This window comes from Panthera pardus, unplaced genomic scaffold (genome assembly GCF_024362965.1).
Source record: "Panthera pardus isolate Hobbes unplaced genomic scaffold, ASM2436296v1 HiC_scaffold_19, whole genome shotgun sequence".
Taxonomy (NCBI): Eukaryota; Metazoa; Chordata; class Mammalia; order Carnivora; family Felidae; genus Panthera; species Panthera pardus.
Window position 1 is genome coordinate 5,354,644 of NW_026526754.1, and position 24,326 is coordinate 5,378,969.

At 45.3% G+C, this 24,326-nt stretch overlaps 1 protein-coding gene and 1 long non-coding RNA gene across 3 annotated transcripts in view; one reads left to right on the plus strand and one right to left on the minus strand.

Moving 5' to 3' along the window:
* Positions 1-12,498, minus strand: part of CDH11 (cadherin 11) — a 152,598-nt gene extending 140,100 nt beyond the window's left edge. For both annotated transcript variants that reach the window (XM_053906512.1, XM_053906513.1), the window contains exon 1: positions 12,308-12,498. The gene's annotated coding sequence lies outside the window, so the exon portion shown is untranslated. The remainder of the gene's footprint in view (positions 1-12,307) is intronic.
* A 1,511-nt stretch (positions 12,499-14,009) lies between these two features.
* Positions 14,010-24,326, plus strand: part of LOC109270828 (uncharacterized) — a 157,499-nt gene continuing 147,182 nt past the window's right edge. Inside the window, exons 1-2 of the long non-coding RNA XR_002081701.2 lie at positions 14,010-14,289; positions 20,011-20,094. This is a non-coding gene — a long non-coding RNA (uncharacterized LOC109270828). The remainder of the gene's footprint in view (positions 14,290-20,010; positions 20,095-24,326) is intronic.

Here is a 24,326-nt window from a genome sequence, read left to right on the forward strand (position 1 = left end):
GTAAATGCTCAGTACACATCAGCTATTGTGATAATGCTGCCACCCTAGGCCCTGCTTCATCATCTCTGCTGTAATCCCCTACCTGCTGGCTTCCCTGTTTAGAGCTTCTGTTCTTTCTAGCAGTAATTCTCAATGCTGTTCCAGAAATCATTTAATAAAGCATTGAACGCATCACTCCCTTATTCCCAACCCTTCAAAGGCTCCCTAGGGCCTAGGGAACGAAGTCCAAAGCTCTGAATTTGGCATTCAATGTACTCCACAGAGTCCCAAACTTCTTACCCTGCAGGCATACTCTGTCCACTATCACCTGCTGGCTACTCTGGGCAAATCCAGCCTGTGCTACACATCCTGGTGTTTCTGTTTGCATGGCTTTCTCTAGAATGCTGAGATGTGACAGCTGGATAGCACCGAGCCAAAGGATTTGTGGGAGATTTGAGGGCCACATCATTTTAGAGCTGGAAAGGACCCAAAAGGCCACTTTACAGATGAGTAAACTGAGGTTAATTGGCTTGCCCAAAGCCACACAGCTATTTATCAGCAGTGTCAGAGTGGCACTAGGCTGGTCTGCCTACAGGGAGGGAATCACCAGGCAGCCTATTAGGGAAAAATTGTAAGCAATTGGCAGCAAACTTGCTGACAGGTGATCTTTCTCCACTTCAGAGAAATGGGATATTAAGCAGCCAATAAGAAAGGAACACAGGCACGCCTCTCTAAGCGCAAACCGGGTGCCTCTCTGGCTGGTAATGCAGGGCACGATGGCAATGGGGTTGATGGGGAGAGGGCCGCTGAAATAATTCCCTAGGACCCATCCCTTACTTCAAAGACACATCCTCTCAGGCTGCATTAGTCTCCTGACTAATAATGCTCCCAAATGCACTGCCGAGATTTGCTGAAGTTGAAGATTCTTTGTGATGTTTGCAGTAGGAGCGGTGATGAATAAAACACAAGAATCACCAAGGCATTATTCCGAAGGCAAGCGTGCCCAGCTCTAACTGCTACATTGCAATTTCTACTCTAAGATAATAATACTAATAGTGACACTTCATTTATATAGTGCTTCTTAGGTTCTCAAGAATAATATAAAAATGAAAACGATATCTTCTACCACAGCTGTGTCTATACATGAAGCAGATAGTGGAGGAAGCCAGTTCAAGAGCAACTTCCTCACAACTCTTGGGATATTTTAGGGCAAAGTGTTATGAATTGGAACTGTTTGCATCAACAACCTGTTTTTTCAGCTTGGGTTTGGATTTTAAATACAGTTCTGCTGCTACCGTAAATGATTTTATAAAATCTTTAAATATGTTGTTAAGTAGACAAAACCTTTAAATATACATGTTTTAATAAACAGATAATATGATGTTGGTACCTACTGACATAGCTGCCCACCCAGCTTCACCTGGTTGGTTAGTCATCTGTGGTTTGTGGTCTGGATTTGTGTGCATGGTGAGCAGTCAGGGAGTATTACATAGAAATTGGCATGCATGGCTCCAGGAGTCTTGAGCAGCTTGGTGATAACTGAGTCGGGTGTGGGCAAGGAGCTTTACCAGCCATGAAATCAAAGCCGTTCTGTGTTCAACTACCTGGTCCATTAGACACGCTACAGAATGTTAGAAGCTCAGAAATTCTGAGCTTGCCCTGAAGGCTTCACTCTCTGGAAGGGCGATGATGATTTCTTTCAAAGGTGGGTCAGGAAAGTTGTCCTGGGATGGTATGAGGCCAGCTTCAGAGGCAGCAGTTACCTGTGTGTCTTTGCTGCCCCAACTCACCCAGCTGTAAGCAGGCACAACATCACCTAATCATCCTATCCTTGGGCTAACACAGAGGTCATGCTGTCAGGGACCTGGGGCAGTCAGATCCGCAGACCAGACACAGTCATGGATCAGGTGGGTGTGGGCACCACAGCTATCCTTGCTGGACATGGGTAGTTACAGTTTATTCTACCATCCCAGTGGCCCCAGACATCAGATAATGGTACAACCACTGCCACAAAAGCCACAGTGAGTTCTTCATGGCCAGTGGTCTTACCTGTATGTGTGTGTGTGTGTGTGTGTGTGTGTCTGCATGTATGTAAGCTACTGAATCTAAATTTAAAACACACAGGGAGGCTGGAGCTGAGTCTGTGTTCTAGCTTCCAAGAGGGCTAAGGAAGCAACTCTTTGGCCCTTCAGGCCTCTGGAGTGCAAGTAGTGTTCTTTCTATAGAGAATCTTCTTGTGAGCTATTCTCCAAACACAGGACGGGGGTTCCAATACTTTGCAGCCAAACAAACAAGCAAGCAAACAAGATGACAAATGTGTGCTACAAGGAATGACTAACATGTAGAATATTGTAATTCCAGGCTGAAGAACCACTGAAAAGGAACTGTCTTGTTTAATAAGATTCTGCCCCTGCTCCTATTCTGGGTATTTTTATTGCTGTTATTGTTTTGTTTACTTTGGTTTGGTTTGTTTTTTGTTTTTTGTTTTTACCAAGAAAGCTTGGTGACAGAGTAAAGCCAACTCATAGCATGAAGCTATGAAGGATGACAGATATTCTGGATAACAGACTAAGGCTTTAAACTTAAACACGTTTTGGGAGACTGGATCCATGGACTGAACCTAACAATATGAAATCTAACCAAGATAATAGTAACAGCTACCCCATTCTGTACACTGTTTTAAGCGTATTTATATATTAATATTGTTTAATATCAGAGCCACCCTGTAAGGGAAATATTACTAAGACAGCACATGGATGGGTAAACTGAGAAATGGTAAATTGAGTTGCAGTCGGACAGCCTGATTCCAGAGCCTGTGCTAACAACTGAAGGTGCCTGTCATGTCTTTCGTGCACAGGGACAGGTGGGGAAATGTGACTTAACAGCAGCACGTAAGGAAAAACAAATAAACAAATAAACTGTGGAGCATAAGTCCTCTGGGTGATGTGACTGGCAATAAAAGCTAATGTAATGTAGCCTCGGGCTGCAATAAAAGAAGTGTGTGGAAAGGAGTGGATAGTCCAGAGTTTAGCCATCTAGATTTTCGTCTTCAGTCCTCCGAGGAGGGCTGGAGCAAAAAATGAATGAGGTGTTCACTCCGGAGATGTTAAAGCTGGGGAGAAGGCTTCCTGGAAAACAATAAATACTGAGTAACTGGAATGTGGAGAAAGAAGTACATCCATTCTGCATGGCATCAACAGCTTGTATTAAAGAATATAAGCTCTGGGGAGACAGTTTGGCTGCATCGAAGGAAGGATTTCTAATGATGAAAATTCTCAATGCCTCTATGGTTTGCACCGGGGGTAATGTATTCCGTATCACTAATGATACAGCAGCCATCATCAGGACATGGTAGCCACAACTGCCTTCCTTCCCCGGACCATCCTTGATTACTACACTAGTTGTGACTTGCCCGTCCTGTGCCCACATTTGTTTATTCTTCCTTTGCAACACTTACTGTTCGGGATCTTGAGTTTTTATAGACAGACATAGTATGTTCTGCACCACTGAGATTGCTGCTTTTTTAAGGAAGGCCTTATGATTGACTATTTCTGTGTGCCCAGCCCAGAGCCTTTCATTAAAGTAGGTGACAAACAGATGGGTTTGAACTTGATTTCAAACTGAACCCTGCCAGCGAGTCCTGTGAATGCTTACAAGGGGTGGCAAGGTGAGATGCCACTCTACTTTGTTAGCTATGAAAACATGGAATAAAGATATTAATGATAATGACTATAAAGTGGGAAAGACCTGAAGGCCAAGGTCAGATAGTACAGTTTGCAAAATATTACCATAAGACATTGGATTGGCTGACCATGACTTCTAAATAAAGATTCATGGAAAGGCCCATACTTATGTATCACAACTTAACTACCTAATGACATAACAGGTTGTATCTTTGTGTGTGTAGACAGATAGATATCTAGATAGATAATGGAGCTAATGATATGTTTAAATAAAAATTAGACCACCAATATATCTACTCTAAAAAACAAACAAACAAACTTGTTTGTAGATAGCGGTAAGAGACTGAGTTAAGAGCCAAGACTGCCACATTCTTGCTTCACCTGCCCTAAATGACCATGTGATCTCAGGCAAGTCATGTTTCCTCCCTGGGTCCCTGGACCCTCATCTCTAACTGAAGGTTGGCAATTCTGTTGATGACTTCACACATCAGATTCCTACTTGGTGAAGTGGAATGTCCACTCCTCACTCAGGAAGTACTAGGCCCTATCGCTACATAGGAGTTACACTGTACGATGTAGAATCTGAGAGAAGGTGCCACGTGTGAAAGGGAACAATGACATAATGGAGTGGAAGCAAATGGGAGAAATGAGAATGGAGAGGAGTCTGGAAACTATCTCATCAGATTAGCTGAAGCACGAAAGGGTGGACCATCCTGATAGTGCATAAGTTTGGTGTGGGATGCCTGCGTTTTTCAATTACTGGTCGTGGAACACCAGGAATGTCTTTTTTGTTTGTTTCTTTTTTCTGTACGATGTTAGCAATAATCTTACCAGTTCACAAAGTCACTGTGGATAAGTCTCACACAGAATGTTCTTCGCCCAGTGACTGAAACTAGCTAAAGCCTCCATAAATGCTGGATTTTAACTACTATCTGATACTGATTTTCAAATACTTGCAGGGCTGTAAGGAAGAGGAAAAAGTGACGGGGAGCAGACGTAAAGACTAACTGCTGGGATAAAGTTACAAAAGAGGTGTATTTTCACTCCTCTTCTGATGTGGGATCTTAATGAACAGAGTTAATGGATCACAGCTAGTGTGACGGGTTCCCTGAGAGGTAGTTAGCAGGCTGTCATCAGGACATGTATGAAGATACAGGATTAACAGTGAAACAGAAAACATGCTGGGAGGATAGTTATACCAGAAAATCTCACAAGTTTCTTTTAATGAATAAGGTTTGGGGTCTTGTAGGGGCACAGGTCTGAGCAGTCGGCTCAGCTCTCGGCCCAGCTGCTCTTCTCTAGAAAGCCAGGGAGGCCCCAGCTTGCAACATGCATCACATATAGTAGAAAACCTCTGGGCATGTGGATTCAGGACAGACTGGGAAACCCAGCTTTTCTTCCTCCAGCCACAGGAGCTTAGACAAGGGTCCAGAGTCCTCCTGCGAGTCAGTTTCCCCCTTTGTACAGTGGAGATGCTCCACAGGATGAGGACGTAGAATAAATGAGGCACGGCACCTGGCACATGGTAGGGTATGAAACAGTTGGCTCTTCCTCCTTCCCTTTTCCAGGCAAACACGGGGAGGTATTTCCTTTCAGGAAATACTCAGGAGAGACTTCAGGCCTGGGGTAGAAACACACGACACAAGAAGGCTACAGATGGGACAGAGCAGGACAACCTGGAAGGTTCAGGAGCCTTGGAAAGCCCAGCCCGACCATGCCACGGAGCCGGAAAAGAGTCAGAAAACCATTAATGGCTGGTGGGGTGAGGGCTCCTGTTATTTTCAATGCTGTGCCAAATCACTGTGCTTCTGCCTGGACCCAAAGAGGACCACAGGCAGGGCGAGAGCTTCTTCAGTGCAGTGTCTTCATGAGTTAAAACGGTCACTGCTCCACCCCCTTAAAATCCCAAACTACATTTACCTGAAAAACAAACAGGAATAAGCTTGAAATGGAGACGATTTATCAAGGGGCTAATTATCATTTAAGCTAGTCTGGAATAGTAATGAGCCCCTTTTAAATGAAAGCAAACCTTGTGATGAATATCTCAACATCGCATGCTTAGCAAACTTTCCCAGTAAGATATTACTTCGGGGCAACTTACCACAGCAACCCATATGTAAAAACGAACAGAGAGAAAATGCAAAGGTAGGAAGGAGGCAGGCACTTTTCAGAAGCCATAATTATCTCTAAAATCTCAACTGCTTCTTGAATATTTTAAATGGAAGAGGGATGGATCACTTAAACTTATGAAATAATTCAAAAAAAGGCAGGCACTAATAAACAATTCATCCCTAATTGGGAGAGGCCTCAATCTAAAGCAAATGTTCAGTGCAGGATTTTGGCCTAATAATTATAAGGAAGAATTGCTACCTCCACCATTAGTCTATAAAACTCAATCCCAGGTCTGAGAGGACAGAAAGGGCTGAGTGTTTAGTGTGGGCTTATCATGAATCAGACACTGCACTCAGTTTTCATTTTATCATTACAACAATGCTAGGACATGAGTATTATTATGATTTCTGTTGTTACAGAGGAGGCATCTGTGTCTTAGAAGTTCTGTTGCTTATTCTTAGTCACATACCCTGGAAGCACTGGAGGTGCAGCTGCAAAGAATCAAAGTGCTGGGCAGGGCTGGAACTAGGGTGAGTCAGGGGAGGCATGGTCCTTGGGCACAAAATAGAAGGGCTTGCCAAAAAATGCAGTAATCAACACGGATACTATTGTAATGCAATATTTGAAAAATCGTACTGAACGGGAAAGTCCATGATGTGCAAAAATATCAAAATGTCAAACAGAGACAAGGATCTTACTCTGCACTTACACCTGGCACCACCCTCCTCACCCTAATCCCCTGCTGACCCAATAGGCGGTCTAAGCCTCGGGGATGACGGAAGTAGTCTGAGCCTTGAGGATGTGATCATGGGTAACACTTTCCGGAGATCCATGGAGGGGGTGGCCGCACAGTACATATCTGATATGCCTAAGCCTGCCTTCTTCCATGCTGGTTCTTACTGAGAATAAACGCCACTGGTGGTGTGGATGCTACTCGAAATTCTCACTGTTTGCCCTCACGGACAGAGCCTAATGATGGCTGAAAAGAGATCTCTGCGCATCTTAAACTAACACAAGGAGGAGCCTCCACACTCTGGATGCTATGTTAGGTAATCTTCAGAATGTGGAAGACACCGTGTCCAGAGCCATTTTCTTCCAGAAATTTCTATAAATTCTTAATTGTGAAATCATGCGAGTACAGAGGACCACATCATGTGGATTTCTGGCAAAGAAAAGAATTCACGGAGGAAGTGAATGTAGGGTTTTCTTCACCTGCAACAACCCAAAAAATTCGAGAAGAATTCACAATATCCTTTGAGGATTGTTCTCAGGGCCAGAAAGCAATAGAATAAGAGCCTAGCCACTGTTTACTACGGCCTGTAAAGCTGTTTAGGCCAGCTTTCCGGATTCAGCACCTCACATGGGTTAAAGGAGTAGAGAGAGACAAAGGCAGGGGTTTGGGGGGGACGGGTGTCACCAGTACTTGGCCCGTCAGGAGAAACAGCACCATTCATCTCTCTCATGCATTTTTTTTTTTTCTCTTCCTTTTCCTCCTTTCCTCTCTTCTCTTTCATCCTTCTATCTCACTTAATATCCTGGTGTACGAGATTCTGTGCCGGAGCAGAAACTTTAACCGGACAGACTATGAGAACAATGATTCATCTCAATAAGAATCCTGGTACCCTGCAACAGTCTGATGACTAATTAAACCAAATAACAATGAAATTTTGCCTCCAGTTCTAACAAACATGCGTTATTCACAAGCACTTACAATTTAAAAGTACTTTCTTTTTTTCGGGTTAAATAAACTGTCCGGTGGTGAGTGAGCATTGGTTTACAAAACACTTTGTCTTACTTTCCACTGAGTTACTTAATACTCCTTCCCATAATGCATTTGCATTGATTCCTTCTTCATCAACTGCCTGCACATTCCAACACACTCAGAGATACACAGAACTGCACTGCTGACTCACCAGGGAGGCAATTGTACTCAGTTAAAAAAATAAAATTAAGAATCCACTTAGGACAGTACTTATTTTTTTATTAGAGCTTTCCTCTTAATTATAATATAGCGTTAGTATCTTTTTTACATTATTCTTCTGAACTTTCATAATGACGCTATCAAACGGTAACAAATATAAATTTGGGCAACCTAAAATATGCAATTTAATCATAAGCAGTAATTTCCATATCACTGAGGAGGAAAAAAAAGTCAAGGACCAATCTTGAATTAAATTTTACTCTCTGCTAAATTTAGGGTTTTTTTACAGCAATATCAAGAATGGTTTAAAGGTAACAGTAAAACATTTACAGTTACATTAAAACTCCATGCCCCAAAGTGTTTACTGAAGATCATACTGCTATTCGTTTTTGCAAATTAGAAATGTCTTGCAGATGTTTTAAAAACCTCTTGAAAGAATAGGCAATGATACCACAGTAATCTCACTAATATTTCTCTTCTTTATTCATTCGCTTCCCCTCGGAGTCTCAAATGATGCTCTTTCTAGCAGGGGAAAAAAAAAGCCAGAAAATCCTCCCAGATCACTGTCTTACTGAGAGCTGACCTTGTGTATCAGGCACCCCAGCCCCCAAGCACCTTCTGCTCAGATAATCTCAAGTTACAAGATTTTTCCAACTTTCTAGTAAACTCCAAGATGGGAAGAAGAGGCTGAAGGTAAAGGATCCACGGACTAGAAAGATGTTAATCCTGACAAACTGCTCAGGCGGTAGCCTGAACCACTGCTAGATTGAATTCGGTCTCTCCTCAGAGGGCCAGACAGGGGTGGTGGTAACAAAACCGCTTTTCATGGTGCCCTCAAAAGCAGATGGGCCCCATGCAGAAAGTTGGAGAAGGGCGCCATTGCCCTCTAGTGGCCAGAAGTGCAATCTTCCGCGAAGGAGCCCATTTCCAGAGATGCACAAGGCTCTCAATGTCAGGGTAAAATTATAGCAGAAAGATGTCTAATTATCCTCCTCGAGTGTTTTCTTTAGTTCTTTCTGCCCATAGAAGAGGCTGTGGATGACTATCACAGTAATCCTGATGGAATCCTAATGGATTCTTAGTACTACTGGTGTGCCAGAATTTGCCTAACTTTCTCCAGCTTTTTTTTTTTTTTTCTTTTTTAACATACCTGTTGATGTCTGTCCGCTAGCCCATATAGACCAAAGATCTTTACGTATTTTAGGGGCAATAACAATGGATTAGAAAAGTTGAGAACTCACATGCTTGGCAGATATAGAATGTGGGCTCTTGAGGCACTAGGTAACTTTTTCTGAAACAATGACCAATTTCCTAAGGGGGAAAAAATCCCAACCACTATTCATAGGCTGATGAATTTACACGGTGTTCAGATTTTCTGGGAAAAAGACTCAGGAATTCATAGTCATTCTGCAAACTTTACAGTGTAATATAAAATGTTTGCTACATAGTTTCAACCCCCATAGACCAGTGTCTTATTATTAAAGATTAGGTATGCCTAATCAAAGTGAAAAAAAAAATATTGAAAATAAACAAAATGGTTATGCTTCTTGAACATTTGCCTACATAAATGTATTGAAAATGAAGGAAAACTAAAATCAAATCTGCAGATCTCCTTTAGATGGTTCTGAAAATAGATCTGAATATCACAGATCAAAGTTTATGTGAACTGTCAACTTCATAAGTCACAGACATTCACAGGCGAGGTTTCGAGACACATTGAGCTCATGGGAGTGTAGCTGTGGCATTGTAAATCAAGCTTTGAGGTCAAAGTCGTGGCGTTTCCCATAAGAGGGTCCCCAAACCAGAATCTTTACAAGGCAGCCATGTAATTCTATTCAAAGTGGAAGAAAAACCATGAATTATGAAGACAAGTGCATTAAAGGAGCATGAAATTGATCTGTATTCCCCCAAATCATGGCATGGCTCTTCAACCTTGCCCCCATCTCCTCTCACAAATAAACAAACAAACACACACATTCACCACCACCCCTGCAAAGAGTCCTGGGTCATAAAAAAGAAAAAAAAAAAAAAGAGAGAGAGAGAGAGAGAGCCGTGATTTTTTTTTTTTTTTAATTCTCAAATTAACAAAAGATTGCATCTTAATTGAAAAATAGAATTTAGGTTTCTGGTAGTCTTACTGTCTGGTGTTCTGATAGGAATGCTGAACATAATGGAAGTTCTGAAGTGTTATCAAGATGGTCCACTGCTTCAATTAGAACTATTTTAAAAGCCAATTTTTTCTAGTAAGCAGTAAGCCGAGTTTGAGTAAATCTACTTGTTTTGGCCTCAACAGATGATCCTATCTCAGACCTCTTCATTCTCTCTCCCCACCCCCATCCCAGAGGTGGGAGGAGAGGAGGGCTGATATCTTTTTTTCAAACAATGTAACAAAATGGGCAGCTTATGCAGAGTCTGAAATAACGACAAAAACGATAGGAATAATTGTTATTAACAATAAAGCCTGGCTGCAACACATTTTTAATTCATTAATTTGCCATGTTTCAAAAGGAAGATGTAAAGATAATTCTCACTGGAGCAAAGTTTCCTGGTCTCTCAGATGCCCTTCCCTGGTCTACACTTGGAAACTACTCACATTTCTTTGTACTAGGCAGGAATTCAGTTTTGCAAGGAGGTTCGAATTCCAGGGCCCACTGGCCAACTCTAAAACTTGGAATCAGAGCTCAGGATTAAGGAACTTTAGTGACGAGGAGGTTCAGGGTCCCTCTGGTATTGGCCACAACTCTGTCCCTTTGTTTTGCAACTTTTATTCCTTTGTTCTGCTGGAAGAAGACCAGGCTCCCTGCAGCTAGGGTTGGGCAGAGACTACTTCTGTGTTCTAGTGTCTGCATCTCACATATGCAGGAAAAATAATTCCAGGATTAATGAAATGAAGGTCAGCCCCTTCTCTTCTCCTCTCCCGGGGTATTTGGATCTAGCGCTCAGAGCCCAGCCTGGCAAAGGTGGTGATGCGATGCTGGCTGATCCCCGCTCCTGAGAACACTTCTACATCCCCATCCCCAGGAAAGCCAGACACCCCGCAAAACCATCGATGTCTGCTGCAAGCCCAAGTGATAAAGAAATTGATCCATCCTCTTGCCAGATTAATTATCGTGTCCTCCCTGTGATTAAACCGAAAACTTACTCCCTGCCTCATATTAACCTGATAGGAATGATCGGAAGATTAAAACAAGGAAAGATTTCAGAACCACTAGAACAAGATTTCTTTAGGGGGAAACAAGAGGGAAGACTTCAGGCAGAGCTATATGCCCCTACAGCAGGGTTTCAGGAACAACCCTCCACCCCCATCCCTTAGGGACAACCCGTCGTCATGCAGGGATGGTATTATTAAATAATTAAAAGATGCAATTTCTTAATAGCAGTGCGATGGCCCGTGAAATTCCTGCTGCATTATCAGCAAAAGCAACAGGGCTTTTTCTAGCATCTAGAAAACCTTTCGCCCTGGAGAGGGAGGCGTGTGGGGTACCCCCTCCCCCCCCCCACACCCTCCCGCCCCAGGGAAAGCAGGGCCTTGTCAAGAAAGGGATGAAGAAGTGCGACCGGGGGGCCTCCCGGACCCCACTTTCTCCGGGGACTCTTTTCTTCACAGCGCGAGGCGGGCGCTCCTTACAGCTCTGCCTGGCTTGAGGTGGGGGTGGGGAAGAGGGTCCTCTCCTCACCGCCCTTCCCATTCTGCCGGCTCGCGTTCCGGGGCAAAGCTAAGGGAGGAGGGCCGTGCGTGCGGGGAGCTAGGGAGGCTTGGCGCGCTCGGGGAGGAGACGCAGGCTTCGGGCAAGGCTTGGTTCGCAAAGTTAACGTTGACCCTGGCAGGCTTCGCGAGCCGCGGGCAGAGCTGAGCCCGAGTCTGAGACGCTCGCCGACCTCTCCTTGGGCTGGCGGGAGCTAACGGGCGGCCCCCGGAGCTCGCGAGCAGAGACTCGGGCTGGAGGGCTGGAGCGCGCACCGCAATCGGCCGCCCCTCAGCCGCAGTCAGCGGACCCAGAGCCCGGCAATTAAAGTGCGGGGCCACCGCCGACGCGAGCCCGGTTCCTTCCGTTGTCCGGGGCTTCCCCGGCGGTCGCGCAAGGAGGGCTGAGCCCCGAGAGCGCTCGGCGGGGACAGGGAGGAAGGGAAAGGAACCCTGCAGAGCGCGGTCACGTCGCCGCTTTCGGCAAGAGGTGCAGCGCGGGCGGGCGGGCCGGCACCGCGCCGGGGGCGACTTTCCCCAGAGACCCGACCGCGGGCAGTCGGCGCGTCCGGAGCGCGGCTCTGCAGCGTCTGCCCCAGCCCGGCGCAAAGCCCCTCTCCCGCGGCCTCGGCGAAGACCCCAGAGGAGGCCGGAGCGGGGGAGAGAGGTTGGAGCGCACATCTGGCGCCTCTGCCCCCCGCGCCGCCCGCGCCCACAGCTGGTTCCCTTCTCTCTTTTTGATTTTTAAACAAATCTTCTCTTACCTCCGCCCTCCCCCCGTTCCTGCGTTGCATTAGTGAAATCTTCCCGAGTCAGACCTCTTTCCGCACACCTCCAGACGTTCATCCAGAGACCCCCCCCCCTCCCACTCCCCCACTCCAAGAAGCCCAATCCAGGCGAGAGGAAGGGACTGGCGGCGAGCCTCACCTGGGGCCCTGGAGGGTGGGCGCGAGCTCGGGGCCGTCGGTCCCTGGCGCAAGCCAAGCGCAGCGGTGTCAACCCCGGCCCCAGTCCGGGTCCCATTCACAAGTCGGCGGCGGCTGCGAGCGGCCCCCGCGGCATCTGCTCGCGACGCTCCCCTCGGCTGGCGGCGGCCGCGGAATGAGCCGCCGAGCGCGCTAGTGGCAGGAATGAGAAACCGGGGGGGAGGTGGCGGGCGGGGTGGGGGGGGCCGGAGGAGGAGGGAGGCCGCTGCTGGGAGGGAAGGAAAGGGCGGGGGGCGGAGAGGAGCCGAGGCCGCGAGACGCGGAAAGCTGGGCCTGGCGGAGGCTGCGGGGGCCGACCCCGTCCGCGCCCCTCCCCCCAGGGGCCCCACAGATGCTGACCCCTGGATTCGTTGCCGCCCCGGGTCGCTGCACTCCGGCTCCCTTGGGGCTCAGACAGAGTCTGGAGCGACTGAAGTTGGGCTCCGGGGACGCACAGCCAATCAGGGAGGGCGGCGGAGGGAAGCCGGGGAGGGGTTGGGAGCCCCCTTTTCCTCCTTCGCCCAAATCCGCTCCAGCTGGCCAGGCTGGGCCCTTGCCCGGGAGGCCTGGATGGTGCGTTGGAGGAAAGCATCGCCCAAGCGGGGGAGGCAATCGGGAATTGTCTTTCCTCACTCTACCACCCCCTCCTAAAATCGCTCCACGTCGGCGGCTTCTGCCCTGCGCCTCCCCCATATCTCTCAAACTCTGCTTGGGGCGCGGGTAGGGAAACCTGGGGAGGGAGACTTCGGACTTGGGAAGAGCCACGTCTCTCGGTTCTCTCCCAGTACCCCCGCCCGCGCCGCGCTTCGCTTGCAGAGGGGGGGCGCGGGGAAGGCTGAGCTAGAATCGGCCTCGCGCCCGCCACCGCCCCCCTAGAGGGTGCCTGGGCCCCCGCCACAGGCAGGTACCAGCGGCCCCCGCAGTCAGCGTCACTTGTTGCCTCAGGCCCCATCGCCGCACACCCACGAAGGCTCTGCAGGGAGTGCGGCTCCGCGGGAGAGGGCCTAAGGTGCAGGGCCCGCGTCCTCCTGCGGGCCCTCCCTCTGTCCTCCCTTTTATTCCTGGGGGGGGGGGGACCCCAGCCGCTTCCTGCCGTCGCGGAGTCGCGGGAAGAGAATGCAGCCAGGGTCGGGGCCTAGGGGTCACGCCAGGGACTGGGCGGGGCGCTCATGGTACCCCGAACGTGGTTGGCACCCCCACACTCCGAGGGCCCCGGGGTCGAGGGAAACAACTGTGACCTGGTGGACACCCCTGGCTGGAACAAGTTTCCAAGGTGGGGAGTGGCGGAAAAAGAAGACGCAGAGAGACGGCGAAGCAGCAAAGGGATAACGGGGAAAAGAATCTCCAGGAGGGACGGGGATTAGGATGGGCAAGAAGGGGAGCGGTGATGGGCCCGCGGAAGAGATGGGCGAGGACCGAGGAGTCAACGGAAAACGGGGGCGAGTAAAGCAAGAGAAAGCCTCGGACGGTGCGCGAAAGCAGAAGGAACCGGCCCTCAGGCTCCTGGTCCCCCACGGTCCCCTCCTCGACCCAGCTCCCGGGCAGCGAGCGCGCGAGGCTACACGATTTTGCGCGGCGCCCGGCAGCGTGCGCGGGGGCGGCGGGCGGGGCGGGCTCTCCGGGCACGCCGCCCCTCCCCCTTGCCGCGCCCGCCGACGTCGCGGCCTCCGGGATCCCCCCCACCCACGCCTCGGCTCCCAGCGCGCGCCCCGGGCCCTCCATGTGGCCGTGGCCTTCAATCTGCCCGTTCCTCGGCTGGGGGAGGGGGCGCTAGGTTTGCGCTGCCGCGTTCCTTCGCTTCTCCGCTCCCTACCCCCCCACGTCCCAAAGGCCGAGAGGCGACAGTTCTCCCGGCACTGGATACGGCCCACCCCCGCCTCACTCCCTCCAGGTGCGAGCGACTGGCGAGGCCACCGAGGCTCAGCGCTTCTCCGCAGCGCGCGGGTGAGTCGCACGCTGTACCTGCCTCTGCCGCCTCCTCCTCAGGCTGGGCCCTGACCTGAGCCCCTCCACACTCTTGCTTCCTCTCAGCCCCTTTGGTCCTATCTTTTCATCTGCCACTCCCGGGTGCTGTAAGCCCTAAAACTTCAGCACGTCCTAGGCCTCCGCCGAAAGTCCCCTCACTACGGTGGGACGCAGCGACGGCAACAGGGTGCTCGCACCGCGCCACTTCCGCGTGTGATTGACATTACCCAGGAGAGAAGATAGCTGGATTTCGCGCTTGTTCAGCTTCTAACTATTGTCAGGGTTTCTCATCCTTCCCACGTGGGCATAAAGGGACCGTGAACTCCATGCCAATCTAATTACACGTACACAAAGTTGTTCAGGATCTGTGATGGTGAGGGCATCTTTCCATCCGTGAGAAAAAGTTCAATGAATTCCATTTTTTTTTTACATTTTATTTATTTTTATGTTATTTTATGTTATTTATTTTATTTTTTTTAATGAAATTTATTGTCAAATTGGTTTCCATACAACACCCAGTGCTCATCCCAACAGGTGCCCTCCTCAATACTCATCACCCACCCACACCCCATAAACCCTCAGTTTGTTCTCAGTTTTTAGGAGTCTCTTATGTTTTGGCTCCCTCCCTCTCTAACCATTTTTTTTCCTTCCCCCATGGTCTTCTGTTAAGTTTCTCAGGATCCACATAGGAGTGAAAACATATGGAATCTGTCCTTCTCTGTATGATTTATTTCACTTAGCATAACACTCTCCAGTTCCATCCATGTTGCTACAAAGGGCCATATTTCATTCTTTCTCATTGCCATGTAGTACTCCATTGTGTATATAAACCACAATTTCTTTATCCATTTGTCAGTTGATGGACATTTAGGCTCTTTGCATAATTTAGCTATTGTTGAGAGTGCTGCTATAAACATTGGGGTCCAAGTGCCCCTATGCATCAGTACTCCCATATCCCTTGGGTAAATTCCTAGCAGTGCTACTGCTGGGTCATAGGGTAGATCTATTTTTAATTTTTTGAGGAACCTCCACACTGTTTTCCAGAGCGGCTGCACCAGTTTGCATTCCCACCAACAGTGCAAGAGGGTTCCCGTTTCTCCACATCCTCGCCAGCATCTATAGTCTCCTGTTTTGTTCATTTTAGCCACTCTGACTGGCGTGAGGTGATAGCTGAGTGTGGTTTTGATTTGTATTTCCCTGATGAGGAGCGACATTGAGCATCTTTTTATGTGCTTGTTGGCCATCTGGATGTCTTCTTTAGAGAAGTGTCTATTCATGTTTTCTGCCCATTTCAATGAATTCCATTTTGGAGGCGAGTCCAAGGATGGAGCCTGGACACTTGTGATCTGATATTAGTTGGAACTTGCCCTCTGGTTTCTGTTCAAAATGCATCAAATGAGAGCTGTTGTGTTTGTTTCTTTTACTGTTGTTTTTTTGGTTTGTTTTGTTGTTGTTTGTTTTGGGGGACTTGTTTTTAGATCGTCCCATTAATGATAGGTAGTATCAGCTGGTTTTAAAAATAAGTCAAGAATTGCTTAGTAGGTTTCCACTGACAGAGCATACCTGAATCACATAGAACCTAGCGTATAGCAGCAGTCAGTATCTCTTTGCACAACCCAGCAATTCTGTGCCTTTGATTCTACTCAAGAGACCTGAAAACCTATCCACACAAAGATGTGTGTCTGAAAATTCACAGCAGCATTATCCCTAATAGCTGGATGGATACAATGTGGTATATCCATGAGATGGAATAGTATTTAGCATTAAAAAGAAAAGAAATACTGATGCATGTTACATTATGAATGAACCTTGAAAACATGCTAAAAACCAGATACCAAACTTCATATTGTTTCATTCTATTTATATTATGCAAATGTATACAGGCAGAAAGCAGATCAGTGGTTGTCCTGGCTAAGGGTAGGAATAGGAGTTGACTACAGATGGGCATGAAGGAACTTTGCTTGGTGTTGAAAATGTTCTAAAATCAGATGATGGTTATGGTTGCACAAATCTACACATTTAACTAAAATTCATTGAATTGTAACTTTAAAAAAAGGCCAAACCCGCCAGCCCCACCCCCCCCAAAAAAACTTCTTTTTACACTTTTATTCCCTGTGAGGAATCTGTGAGAGTCTGTGACTTGCATTTGAGCCTTAGGGGGGAAATTTTTGCAAGGCAAATTTATAGAAAAATGTGTGTGTGTGTTTTTTAAGAGTTTTAGTTCTTATGGAAAGATAACCATACGTCTATTCAGTAAGTTCTATTTTGGCGCCTGCTTTGGAGAGTCTTGTAAGTGTTAAAGCAAGTTAATTTCCCCCTTTCACTCTTCTAAGTGATTAATTCCTGGGAACTAGAGTTAGGTATTCCAGTTCGTGACATTTTAAACACACCTACACATAGACACAGTACAAAGTGCACATTTCAGAGGGGATTTTTTATGACTATGTTAGGATCTGTCTTAGAAATCCATATCAAGCATTTGGGTGGAGTATTGTGTGATTACAGTTTAGATTAAAAAAGGAAAAGAGAGAGAGAGAAGAAGAAAGAACCTACTGACAGCTTAAATTAAAAGATTCAGTTCCTCCAGGCAGCCAAAAGTTTGGGTGTTTATCTTAACTTGCCTCACCTTTCCTTCACCTTGTTCTTCAAGGGAGGAAGCCAGGGTTCAAGTTGCTCTGGAGCCAGGATTAAACAGCCCCTTCTGCTTCCTGCCTCTTCCAGTCCAGACAGAGATGAGGCCCAAATGGCCTTTTTCTTGTCTTTGTCCTTGTCAGCATGAGGCTAATAATTTCCTGTTGGTTCCTTCATCAAAGGTACCGGGCTCTCATCCCTTTGATGGGCCTCTCCTCAGACTCTGAAGATAGCCAGGCCCTGCTGAGTCAGTTCCTTGTTTCCACTTAGAAGCTCCAAGCTCCCCTAGGTCTCCTCAAAGCCTGTGCTCCAGAGGCATCCTTTGGTATAAGGTGTAAAACATGAGGCAAGATCCAAGCAGGGAGATTGTTTTATCACATTGCGGTGGGCTCCTATCATGCCTTCTCTAGGCAGAGGGAAAACATTGAGAAAGATGGAACAGGAATGCCATTTGTGAACCAACATTTCAAATAAAGGTTCCCACAGCTGGGTCTGCAGAGAAAAGTGGAAAAACCACAGACTTTCGATTTGTGTCTGATTCCTGGTTCTGCCACTTACCTAGCTGTATGACTTTGGGCAAAGACTTTATCTCCTTGAGATTCAGTTTCCAATTCTGTAAAATGGGGCTTATTATCTGTGCCTAGATTGTTGCAGGGATTCAATGTGCCCACTTACCTAAAGCCATAAAAATTGTGCTTAGAGCAGAGGCTCAATAAATGAAAGGTATTAATTACTGTTATTAATTACAAGGTCTGATTACTATCATACCTTAAATGGCCTGAGGAAGAAAGAAGCATGTTACAATTATGAATTATAATAATTGTGGAGATTAATCTTATTTTAAATCATATGTGTAATAAAACTTCTGGCCAAGAATATTAGGGCAATTCAAAGTTTACTGACACTGTAAGACCCATCTAAGGTCATTTTAGAGTTAGATGTGCCAAACTTGGGGGCAGGTGCCCTTGGGTTCATGTCCTAGATTTGCCACAAATTCACTGAGTCACCCTGAGTGAGTCATTCCCTTTCTCAGAGACTAGCTGTAAATGAGAGCTCACCCAAGGTAGGTTCTGCAGAGGTTTCTTCCAGAGAAGATTCTGGAGTTTAAGTTCTACTCTTCTTTAGAATAGGAGCGTCTCATAGATGCAGTTCCCCTTTCCACCACTAGGAGTTGTCAGCCAGTCATCTCCTGCTAAACCCTGACTCTAGGCAACCTCCTTCCCTGAAACACCTTTTTCTACTCTGACCAGAAGCATTTCTTTGTTTTCCTCCCTCACCTAGACTATAAGTTCCCCAAGGGCAAGGTTGATACCCTTCTGGTATCACACAGTACTTCGTGTGTTAAATACAGATGTCCAGTAAATATGCTGGATTAATTGATAATGTTTATTAATAAATATTTTGATTAAATTAATGCAGCATATCAGTCAGATATCACCATAATAATACTAGATTATGAAGGATGCCAGTGGCTTAAAATAACAGTTATTTTTTCTCATCTGTGGGCTGGCTGGGGTTGCCTGGTCCAGACTGGGCTAGGCTATGGTAATAGCTCAGCTTCCTGTATTTCCCATCCTCTTCTTGGGACCAGATTGGGCATATTCTCATGGCGCGAGCAACTACACAAGATGTCACACAGAAATATGCATGGCCTCTTGTGGTTTAGTCTTAGTACTGGAAACTGTCCCTTCTACCTCATTTTGTTGGCCAAAGCATACCACATGGTCAGATGGAAAGACAAGGGGTGGAGAAACATAGTCTGCTTTTTTATTGAGAGAAACTTCCGAGGTGCTTGGCAAAAAGTGCTTGGCAAAAATACAGAGAAGGGTGAAGAGTTGGGGACATGAATACAATCTCCCATAGGCACAAACAACTTTCATCCTGCCTCCATACTGGGTTGTCCTGGGTTGTCATATTCCATGGGTTATATCCTATAATCAGGAATATAATATTCTAGGACATTAGAAGAGATGGAACCAGAAGACAGTTTCAACCTCATACCAAACCGTGTAACCATGTCCTTCCTTTAACTTTAAGGTTCAAGTTGTAAAGGAAAAAATAATAATGTAATAATAATAATTTATTATAATAATTATTATTACATTATTATGTGTATTATAATAATGTCATAATAACAATCACCAGCATACGTATAAAACTAGAAATTTTCAAAACCTCCCATCAAAGTATGTGTTATTATCCCTATTTTACAGATTAGAGAATTGACATAACAAGAAAATTGTATGCACTGCCCAATATAATACAACAGGTATGTCTTGGAGTTAGGATTCCAACCTATGTGTTTGACTCACAAGTTATCCCAGTGGAGAAGCTCATGCAACAGATTCTAATTCTGATGTGAATGGGGAGTATGTGGGGGAAAGGGAGAACTTTTCTCTAGACCCAGGAAAGTGAGCATCCATCAGATCCCTAGGCACAATAGGTAAAAAATAAATATTCATGAAAGGGTGAAAGGAAAGAAGGGAGAGAGGGAGGGAAGGGCAATAGAAGCAGTAAAGGTAAGAGAGGAATAAAGAGGATGTAAGGGAAAAGATATACACATGTTAATCTGTTTGTAGAACTGTCCCTTTCCATGGTGGGCAGAAATCTGTGGATTCTGGGAGTCTTCTATTCCTTGCCCCTACTGGTGCTGAGAACAGTTGCCTCATGCATACGTCATAGTCTAGAAAGTGCATCATGGGCTGGCTCCTAAGTATCTTGCTGATCTTCCCGTCTCTCCCTGGATTACTCAAGCCACACTTTGCTTTTTGCTATTGTTCAAGCACAAACATACTCCCAATTCAGGACCTTGGCACTTGCTGTCCCTTCTGCCTGAAGCACCCTGCCCTGAGTCTTTCTCCTGGCTTGCTCCTTCATTTTGCCTGTTTAACCAGGATTTCCCTGGCTCTTCCAATGACCGAAGCACCCACCCAACACTCTAGCCCCCTACAGCCCATCCCTTTCTATCCCCTTAGACTGCTCAATTCTTACTTGTAACACGTATATCCACTTGAGATTGTACTGTATGTTTTTATTTACCTCTTTTTTATTGTCACCTTGCCCCACTAGGGTACAAGCTTCAGGAGGACGAAGGATATCACCTCTCTTGTTCATTCCTGTATCGTCAGCATCTAATACAGTGCCAGGCATATGGTAAGCACTCAGTAAATATTTGTAGAATGAATACATGAATAGCAAATGCATGCAAAATGCTAACTGAATGAATGAATCCCCAAACCAAGAGCAGATGGATCATCTGCTTGAATCTAAACATGGTACAAGTATCCCTTGTTTACAAAGTGAATTTAATGATGCCAATTATTCATATTACAGAAATGATTCTTCACTTTACCAAAGGTATCATTCGAATGCTAGTTAAAACAGCTACTTCCTTTAGTGTTGTTAAAAATATAATCCAATTTAAAAAATGGTGGGGTGCAGACAACTTTTCTGGAACATACGAATTTCTTAAAATGAATTACAGGTATGCATAATGACAGTTCTGCTTCTGATTTCTAATACTAGTTTATTTGCTGTATGGACTAAGAGATTGGCTTATTAAACTGCCTCACAGAAGGCTATTTCAATGTTCATATGTGCATACATTTACATTCTTCTTTAAACTTGTGAATAGGCACATTTAAATGTGTTTGTGCTCCAGGAGAACCATTGGAAATGCTATTCAAGATTGGTACTGGATTGCTTTGCAAATAGTCTACAATTTGGACAACAGGATTCAAGATAGCTCTGTGTTCCAATTTTTATGAACATTGAAACATTGACTATCTGTGTTGAGAAGGAGAAGGCAGAAATCATTGTAACCCAATGGAGAAAGCTTTTTAAAAAAAAATCTTTCTTTAGAGTCCTCAGCTTAAGACAGTTGAACTTCCGCATCATAAGCTGTATTTCAGTGTTTTACCCTGTTGTAAACGTTTCTTTTCCCTTTTCAATGGCCTTGTTACATGGCAAAAAGCTAATAGTGGTGTTTCCATAAAGCACAGGTAGGTCAAAATGGAATGCACAGGTGGCATATACACAGGTGGCTTAAGAGTCTTCTTGGAAACAGTATTCCAGAAGAATCTCTCTATTCTGATTGATAGTCACCTTACTTCTGGGTCTTAAGCCGTGATTGATTTTTATTGTACAGAGTATTGTTTGGGGCTATGGGTAAAATTTAAGAATAACACTTTTCGTAGCTATTCATTGAATGCCTATTAAGTGCTTTAATTCTGGTCCTTACAACTATTCTACAAAGAATGCCCATTTTATAGGCAAGAACGAGAAAGCTCAGAGAATTGAACAGCTTACTCAGAATCAAACAGTTTGCTAATAAATGAATAATTAAATGTGATGTAATTGCTCACAGTCTGCAAGGGATTCTCACTGAGGAACTAATTTATACGGGAGAGATAGTAAGGGGAGGAGAGGGAAATTTTTGTTAAAGGTATTATTTTTCAGCTGAGAGTTAAAGTATGCAGAAGAGTTAGGGTAAGTATAGGGAGAGAGTGTTCCATGGAAGGAGTAGATTGTGTAAGAGCATTGAGGCAAGGTGGGATTTGGGGCATTTGAGGACCTAAAGAAGATTCATAAGCCTGATGCTTAATGTATTTTGAGGAAGTGCACAGAGAAAAATAATCCGGGGCTTTGTAGGAAAAGGAAATTGTACCCCAAGGGCAATGGGCAATGTGGACTTTTTTTTTTTTTTTTTTTTTAAGCAGAAGTGCTCGGATTGTATTTGTTGACAAAGACTATTTTGGCTGTGAGCCAATGAAAGCAAGAATGGCTGAATGGTGATCCATTGCAGTTAACCAGGAGAGAGGGCTGCGGGCTTGGGATACACCATGGCAGCAAAGAGGGATGCAGGCCGTAGGTGTGTTTTGGAAACAGAAGCAGGACTTTGTGTAGAATTGGTTATGGCAGGTGAGAGAGAGGAAGATGTCAAGGATCATTCTCATATGACTGACTCAGCCAATTGGACACATGTAGATGCTTATTATTGCCTAAGAGAATCTGCAGGATGACCAGGTGTGTGAGTATGAGATTGGGTGTGGGAAGTAAGAGTCCCCAGACTGCAGTTCCACGAATCCGTTTTGGGCACTAGGCTGCTCCCCTTTCCTGTGTCCACAAATCACTTCCTGGGTCAGGAAGGCAGTGTCAGCTGATATTTAATTAGCTAAAAACATATATCACTCCGCTGGGAGCAGAAGACCTGTGTTCTGAACTCTGACTTTGGACAAATACTTGCCTATCTCTGAGCCACTTCTTTTTGTGTAGAATAAGGAGGCTTGCCCAAAAGATGTCTACGTTCCTGTTTCCCTCTAAAAGCCCATGATTACTGATTACAGTCACTCTAGGCATAGTTTTTCAAAACTATGTCCAAAGGATACATTTATATTGACCCTGTGTCCATTGGAGGCCTGTTCTGAAACACAGGTTAAATACGACATGGAGCAGTAGTAATGGCCAGAAGATAAACAAAGGCATTGAGGTTACCCCAGAGCTCAGTGTGGAGGTCAGTCAGATGCCTTCATGTTGCCATTCAGAACCTTTTGTCAACAATTCTTTGCTATTCATGGAACCCAAGGATCAGCTGCTCTCTTTCCGACCTTAAGTGTCCACACCATTGCTCACTCCTGTTTTCTCCTCTGCTCTTCTCAGGGGAAGATGCAGAGTTCCATGGCATGGCAAGTGGGCTTGGAAATTGAACTTCCCAAGTCTGAATCCTGTTTATGGCCTTTACTGGCTGTGAGCAATCTTTTTACTTCTGTGAGTATCAGTTTCCACATCTGTAAAATGGTAACCTCAGAGAATTATTGTTAAGTGAGAAAAGTGACAATTCACAGTGCCTAGAAAATAGCAAATATTCAGTGAATGTGTTTTTCCCTCTGCTCCCCCCCTCCTTTGCCTCCTATTCCTTATTATCTGACATTTTTCAGAACTGTGCTAAGGTATCAAACATTTCAGAAAAGATCCCCTGACCTTTCCCTGCCACAGACAATCTTATGTATAATTTGATCTTGCCACGTTGTATTATCCCCTGTGTTTGCCTGTCTCGCTCCTGTCTCTCTGCGAGAGATATCTAGAGACCAATAATTATTGATACTTCATCACTGAATCTGAAGCACACAAACATATGGTAGGTTCAATAAATGTGTGCTAACCTTTACTGCCAATGAAGATGTTTGAAGAAGGATGCATGGGAAGAGAGATGACAGAGAAGAAGAAAAAAAAAATCCCACATGTCATGCCAGCTCCTCAAAAGAGATTTTGGTATAGAATATAAAGGAAAAACAGTAAAAGCAGAATCCATTAACTGGCCCAAATTGCATTAATAGTTCTCTGCTTTGTGACATACACTCATCATTTAGTCTTTAGTACAAGCAAGTCTTGATTGACTAAGAAATGTTTATCAAAAGAAGCAAAATTTACCATGTGTATTTACAGTGTAAAGTGCTTTCCTCCTATAGCTTTGCTTACATCAACGGAAGGGGGAAAATGCACCCAGACAGTCTAATTTCTTTAAGTCAGATGAGTCACGGAAGCAAACATTGGAAGATGTGCTACAAAATAATCAATCATCAGATAAAACTGTTTAGGATGTGGCAGATGTATAAAGTGAAGTACAGCTATCTTTTTGGGTAAAAGTTTGTGTATTTACGGAAGATTCTGGTAGAAGACATACAGAGATTTAGCCAAACCATCACTTAAATGGGGGTATGGTTTCAACGCAGGAGAGCAGCTGAAAATAGCAGTCAGTTCTCTCTCTATCCCCTTCCTCCTAGTCCTACCCCTCATTCTCATGCCAACACCCAGTAATTGCTTTTCCATGAGAAACATCTTTTACTTTCCTTTTGTTAACAGTGCAGCTTCTAGGATACTTACGTGTTTTATTTGGCCAATATCTGTTTCAAGTATCATATCCTAAATGGAAAACACCCATAGCAGTAAAGGCAGCAACATCCTAATCAGTCAGTAGGAGGGAGGTGCCTTCCCCATATTTTTGCTCAGTCTCATTACACCTGTTATGGGAAACTACAATGCTAGGTGATAGGCTGTATGTCTAAGTTGATGCAGCTTAGACATTGTGGAGTTTGGGTGTCTACACGTAGTTTTCTCATTCCAGTACATGTGGGTATTTCTCAGATATGAACTGACAAGGATTCAGTCTGATAGGATGAACACTTCCTATAAACTGGACATTTAACATTATATAATGCATCTATATCCTGGAGCCAAATGCACGAACACCTGTCAAACTCTGCCTGTCTCCGAATGCCCATAGCATCACTGTCTTTGAATACCTCCTTCCCCCTGATGGGAACAAGCTTCCCCATGCATGCTTTAGCTAATTCCAGTATAGCTGTAAATTTTATGCTCAGGTGTCC